Below are 7,470 nucleotides of genomic sequence, written 5' to 3'. Positions count from 1 at the left end.
AGGATTTGCAGAAAACAAATGCGTGGTGTAATCACTGGCAGTTATCTCTCAATACTAGTAAGTGTAACTAACTGCATATAACAAGGCGAAAATCCCCATTAGTGTACGAGTACTAAATAAATGTCCAGTCTTTGGAAGCGGTAACGTCTGTCAAATATCTGGGTGTCACTATTCGGAATGATCTCAAATGGAATGATCAGATTACACAAGTAACGGGTAAGGCGAACTCTAGATTGCGGTTCATTGGTAGAATCCTGAAGCGATGCAGTCCTTCAACAAAGGAAATAGCTTACAATACGTTAGTTCGTCCAGTCTTGGAGTATTGTTCGTCTGTATGGGACCCTTACCAGTTGGGTCTGATTCAAGAGATTGAGAAGGTCCAAAGAAGAGCGGAAAGATTCGTGACTGGTACATTTAGCCATCGCGAGAGCGTTACAAATCTCATAGAAAGTTTGAAGTGGGACACACTTGCAGATAGACGGCGCGGTAAACACAAGGGGCTGCTCACTAAATTCCGAAATCCGATCTTCACCAAGGATGTAGAGCATATATTATTATCACCAACTTTCAAATCGCGCAATGATCACCATTCAAAGATAAGGGAAATAAGAGCTCGTACTGAGGCGTTCAGTCGTTTTCCCCTCCCGCGATCGGCGAGTGGAACACAGGAGGGGAAATATGACTTTGGCGCAAATTGTGCCCTCCGCCACACACCGCTTGGTGGCTAGCGGAGTATATATGTAGATGCAGATGCAACACGTATCGTTCAAATCTGCAACACAATGTGCCACATATATCAGTGTGTTTATAGTTCATCATTGAAGATAAATGCATAACACTAAATTGAGATGAAACTCGTATAGAGGACTATGAAATGCTCTTTTTAGTGCAGTACTGTTGTCAACTGATTTCAAACGGTAGAACCATTTTTTGGGAAATATTTTCGTAAGATTAGTAAGATATTGGAAACTGCTTGCCCAATTATCAAACAAAAACGTAAAATACTGTTGCAGATGGGCTTGTGATTATTTCTCTCCTTAACTAAACTATTTTCAGTTAAAAGTTTTCTGCTGACAATAAGCTATCCTTGAGATGAATAGAGCTTGATGCCTACTTCAGTTATGCAGGCAAGAAACTTCTGTAGACGAAAGTGAACAAAGACTGGAGAAATGATGATAATGAGCAATATTTTCTGTAAGTAATTGTCAGTCTATAAAACATATACACGAAGAGGTAGAAACGGTGCATATAAATGGAAATTTACTCCGCGATTTCTTTACATCTGAAATATAGCAACGATCACTAATGCTGCTCAATGCAGATAACATTTTTACGGTGTTTCCAAGAGGAGGAATAACAGGCGGTATATAGTGACTTACCGCTAGAACGGGAACTTTAAGTAGGAGGTCATAAGAAAGTTCCCAGTTCTGGCAGTAGCATCCACACAGAGTGTGTGTGAGAGAGAGAGAGAGAGAGAGAGAGAGAGAGAAAGAAAGGAGAGGGAGGGGGGGGGGGAGAGGGAGAGAGGGAGGGAGAGAGAAAGAGAGAGAGAGAGACTATTAGCTGCCAGTCATTCTGAGGGGTCACGGACAGCAATACAGTACCGCGGCTATTGGGAAGCTAGGAGAATCTTGGAACAGCTCAACCGCTCTTAGCTTTTTTAAAGGGTTCGTACGGGTGGTATTAGAACTTAAACGGGCACATTAGTTTTTCGTTAACTGACCACTTTCTGCACCTACTTAAGCGGTAAAACTATGTGCCGAAGCGGAACTTTAAATCTTCGCCTAACAGACAAACTAGCGCACTGACTACGGTATATTGATAATTTTCACTTATGGCCCGTCTGACAGCAACTGAATAAAACACAATTTTAGTGCCATATGCGCACTGAGTCGCACCGCGAGTATTACTCGGATAGCTCTCGTGGTAGAGATATGCATGCGCTGCTCGAATGTCTGGTTCGAGATCCTGTCCTGTTTACTGTTTTAACATGACGGCAAGGACCATTTCAGCGCACAGTTTGCTAAAGACAGGGTTTCATTAATTTTGATGCAGTAAAAATTCGATAAAATCTAGCGAGTTTATTACGGATTCCGCATGTGAATTAACTGCGTGAAATTGAATATCAAAAAGAACGGTCAAAAATGGCGATCGGATGCTTTTATAGACCACCTGGGTCAGGATCTGTAGTTGTAGAGCTCTTCAGACAGAACTTGCAGAATATCATTAGTAATTTCCCTGATCATGCCGTTGTAATAGGGGGTGACTTCAACTTGCCAGGTATAGATTGGGAGTGTTATGCCATCAAAACTGGTGCCAGAAACAGGAAATGGTGTGGCATTGTTCTCGATGTCTTGTCCGAAAATTACCTCGAGCAGATAGAGAACCAACTCATGAGGGTAACGTCTTAGACCTCCTGGCAACAAACAGACCTGAACTTATAGAAACAGTTAAGGCACAGGAAGGTATCAGTGATCATAAGGCTGTGACGCATCTATGACGACGGGTCCCACAAGGAATGTTAAGAAAGGTGGAAAGATATATTTGCTAAGCAAAGGTGACAGGATACAAATTTCAGAATATCTGAGCAGTCAGCATCAAATATTCGGTGATGAGGACGAAGACGTGGAGAAAAAATGAAAAAAAAGCAAAGACATTGTTCAATATGCCCTAGACAAGTATGTTCCGAGTAAGGTTTTAAGGGATGGGAAAGATCCACCATGGTTTAATAGCCGTGTTAGAAAAGCGCTAAGTAAACAAAGAGCACGTCATCTCAGATTCAAGAGAAGTAAAAACCTAGCTGACAAACAAAAGCTGAACGAAGCGAAAATGAGCGTAAGGGGAGCAATGAGAGAAGCGTTCAATGATTTTGAAAGTAAGACGTTGTCAACCGACCTGAGTAAAAACCCTAAAAGATTTTGGCCGTATGTAAAATCAGTAACTGGGTCAAAATCATCTGTTCATTGTCTCAGCGACCACACCGACACCGAAACGGAAGATAATAGAGAGAAGGCTGAAATACTGAAGTCGGTCTTACGAAGTTGTTTCACCGCGGAACATCGTAAGACTGTGCCTCCTTTCAATCGTCGTGCGAACGTCGAAATGGCAGATATTGAGATAACCGACTGAGGAACTGAAAAGTAGCTACATTTCTTAGTAGTGGAAAGGCTTCAGGACCAGATGAGATACCTATAAGATTCTATAAATATTATGCGAAAGAACTTGCTCGCCTTCTAGCAGTAATTTATCATAGGTTGCTTGAGCAATGAAAGGTAACTAGCGACTGGAAAAAAGCGCAGGTCATCCCGTTTTTTAAGAAAGGCCGTAAGACAGATCCACACAGTTATAGACCCATGTCGTTGACGTCAAACTGCTGTAGAATTATGGAACGGGTTTTTTTTGCTAAAGAATTATGACGTTCTTGGAAAATGAACAGCTCCTCTATAAAAATCAACATGGATTCCGCAAACAGAGATCCTGCGAAACTCAGCTCGTTCTGTTCCTCCATGAGACCCACAGCACAGTGGACAACGGCGCTCTGGTTGGTGCCGTGTTTCTTGATTTCAGTAAGGCATTTGACACCGTCCTGCATTGCCGTTTAACGAAAAAAAAAATACGAGCTTACGGAGTATCGGAGCAGACCTGCGATTGGATTCAAGACTTTCTTGCAGATAGAACTTAACACGTCGTTCTTAACGGAACTAAATCGACAGATGTAAAGGTAATATCCGGCGTACCACAGGGAAGTGTGATAGGACCGTTTCTGTTTACAATATAGATAAATGATCTAGTAGAAAGCGTCGGATGCTCTTTAAGGCTATTCGCAGGTGATACAGTTGTCTGACCAAAGTAACAACGCCCGAAGATAGTAAGAAAATGCAGAATGACCTGCATAGAATTGATGAATGATGTTGACTCTGGCAGTTGGCCCTGAACGTAAATAAATGTAACATATTGCACATACATAGGAAAAGTAATCCACTACTGTACAGCTACAGTATAGATGGCAAACAGGTGGAGACAGCGTCTGCTGTAAAATATCTAGGCGTAACTATCCAGAGCCTTACCCTTAAGTGGAATGACCATATAAAACAGGTAGTGGGATAAGCAGACACCAGACTCAGATTCATGGGAAGAATCTTAAGGAAATGTAACTCATCCACGAAATAAGTGGCTTATAAGGCGCTTGTTCGCCCGATTCTTGAAAGTTATTCACCTATCTGTGATCCCTATCAGGTAGGACTGATAGAGGACATAGAGATCCAACGAAGAGCTGCGCGTTTCGTCACGGGATGGTTTAGCTGGCGAGAGAGCGTTATGAAGATGCTAAACAAACTCAACTGGAAGACGTTACAAGAGAGGTGTTGTGCTTCACGGAGACATTTACTATTGAAATTTCGGGACAGCACTTTTCAAGAGGAGTCAGACAACATATTACTTCCCCCCACTTACATCTCGCGTTTTGACCACGTGGAGAAAATTCAAGAAATTAGAGCCAATATAGAGGCTTACCGACAATCATTCTTCCCACGCATTGTTCACGTGTGGAACAGTGTTGTAGGGACCAGATTGTGGTACCGAAAGTACCCTCCGCCACACACCATCAGGTGGCTTGCGGAGTATGATGTAGACGTAGATGCACTGCACGGCCAATGATTAGCTTTTTCGCAGGATCATGGCCTGTCAAGACTGCGGTTTATCATTCCGTGATGTCGCTGTTCTCGTTGGACATGATTCCACCACTGTCATGCGACTATAGAACCCACGGGCTCACGAAGAGAGTACCAACACTTTGCAGAATCTAAGCGCCCCACGCGACTAGTGCCCGAGAGGACAGAGTATTTTAGAGACTGGCGCTGATGCAGCAGCAGAGGTACGCGCTCCAGTAGGGCAACGCTCACAGACAGTGCTGTACACATGTGGGACCACGTCGTGTTTTCAGACGAGGCCTGGTTTTGCGAACAGCACCACGATGAACGAGTCCGCCAGTGGAGGTTCCGAAGAGAACGAACGTTGCCATATCGCATTCACCATTGTCTTGTGACGAAATACGGTGTCTACATCTACATCTACATCTACATTTATACTACGCAAGCCACCCAACGGTGTGTGCCGGAGGGCACTTTACGTACCACTGTCATTACCTCCCTTTCCTGTTCCAGTCGCGTATGGTTCGCGGGAAGAACGACTGTCTGAAAGCCTCCGTGCGCGCTCTAATCTCTCTAATTTTACATTCGTGATCTCCTCGGGAGGTATAAGTAGGGGGAAGCAATATATTCGATACCTCATCCAGAAACGCACCCTCTCGAAACCTGGCGAGCAAGCTACACCGCGATGCAGAGCGCCTCTCTTGCAGAGTGTGCCACTAGAGTTTATTAAACATCTCCATAACGCTATGACGGTTACCAAATAACCCTGTGACGAAACGCGCCGCTCTTCTTTGGATCTTCTCTATCTCCTCCGTCAACCCGATCTGGTACGGATCCCACACTGATGAGCAATACTCAAGTATAGGTCGAACGAGTGTTTTGTAAGCCACCTCCTTTGTTGATGGACTACATTTTCTAAGCACTCTCCCAATGAATCTCAACCTGGTACCCGCCTTACCAACAATTAATTTTATATGATCATTCCACTTCAAATCGTTCCGCACGCATACTCCCAGATATTTTACAGAAGTAACTGCTACCAGTGTTTGTTCCGCTATCATATAATCATACAATAACGGATCCTTCTTTCTATGTATTCGCAATACATTACATTTGTCTATGTTAAGGGACAGTTACCACTCCCTGCACCAAGTGCCTATCCGCTGCAGATCTTCCTGCATTTCGCTACAATTTTCTAATGCTGCAACTTCTCTGTATACTACAGCATCATCCGCGAAAAGCCGCATGGAACTTCCGACACTATCTACTAGGTCATTTATATATATTGTGAAAAGCAATGGTCCCATAACACTCCCCTGTGGCACGCCAGAGGTTACTTTAACGTCTGTAGACGTCTCTCCATTGATAACAACATGCTGTGTTCTGTTTGCTAAAAACTCTTCAATCCAGCCACACAGCTGGTCTGATATTCCGTAGGCTCTTACTTTGTTTATCAGGCGACAGTGCGGAACTGTATCGAACGCCTCCCGGAAGTCAAGAAAAATAGCATCTACCTGGGAGCCTGTATCTAATATTTTCTGGGTCTCATGAATAAATAAAGCGAGTTGGGTCTCACACGATCGCTGTTTCCGGAATCCATGTTGATTCCTACATAGTAGATTCTGGGTTTCCAAAAACGACATGATACTCGAGCAAAAAACATGTTCTAAAATTCTACAACAGATCGACGTCAGAGATATAGGTCTATAGTTTTGCGCATCTGCTCGACGACCCTTCTTGAAGACTGGGACTACCTGTGCTCTTTTCCAATCATTCGGAACCCTCCGTTCCTCTAGAGACTTGCGGTACACGGCTGTTAGAAGGGGGGCAAGTTCTTTCGCGTACTATGTGTAGAGTCGAATTGGTATCCCGTCAGGCCCAGTGGACTTTCCTCTGTTGAGTGATTCCAGTTGCTTTTCTATTCCTTGGACACTTATTTCGATGTCAGCCATTTTTTCGTTTGTGCGAGGATTTAGAGAAGGAACTGCAGTGCGGTCTTCCTCTGTGAAACAGCTTTGGAAAAAGGTGTTTAGTATTTCAGCTTTACGCGTGTCATCCTCTGTTTCAATGCCATCATCATCCCGGAGTGTCTGGATATGCTGTTTCGAGCCACTTACTGATTTAACGTAAGACCAGAACTTCCTAGGATTTTCTGTCAAGTCGGTACATAGAATTTTACTTTCGAATTCACTGAACGCTTCACGCATAGCCCTCCTTACGCTAACTTTGACATCGTTTAGCTTCTGTTTGTCTGGGAGGTTTTGGCTGCGTTTAAACTTGGAGTGAAGCTCTCTTTGCTTTCGCAGTAGTTTCCTAATTTTTTGTTGTACCACGGTGGGTTTTTCCCGTCCCTCACAGTTTTACTCGGCACGTACCTGTCTAAAACGCATTTTACGATTGCCTTGAACTTTTTCCATAAACACTCAACATTGTCAGTGTCGGAACAGAAATTTTCGTTTTGGTCTGTTAGGTAGTCTGAAATCTGCCTTGTATTACTCTTGCTAAACAGATAAACCTTCCTCCCTTTTTTTTATATTCCTATTAACTTCCATATTCAGGGATGCTGCAACGGCCTTATGATCACTGATTCCCTGTTCTGCACATACAGAGTCGAAAAGTTCGGGTCTGTTTGTTATCAGTAGGTCCAAGATGTTATCTCCACGAGTCGGTTCTCTGTTTAATTGGCTCAAACGGTTCAAATGGCTCTGAGCACTATGGGACTCAACTGCTGAGGTCATTAGTCCCCTAGAACTTAGAACTAGTTAAACCTATCTAACCTAAGGACATCACAAACATCCATGCCCGAGGCAGGATTCGAACC

This window comes from Schistocerca nitens, chromosome 9 (genome assembly GCF_023898315.1).
Source record: "Schistocerca nitens isolate TAMUIC-IGC-003100 chromosome 9, iqSchNite1.1, whole genome shotgun sequence".
In the NCBI taxonomy this organism is placed as follows: Eukaryota; Metazoa; Arthropoda; class Insecta; order Orthoptera; family Acrididae; genus Schistocerca; species Schistocerca nitens.
The sequence above is the reverse complement of the archived record's forward strand: the minus strand, read 5'-3'. Positions refer to the sequence as shown.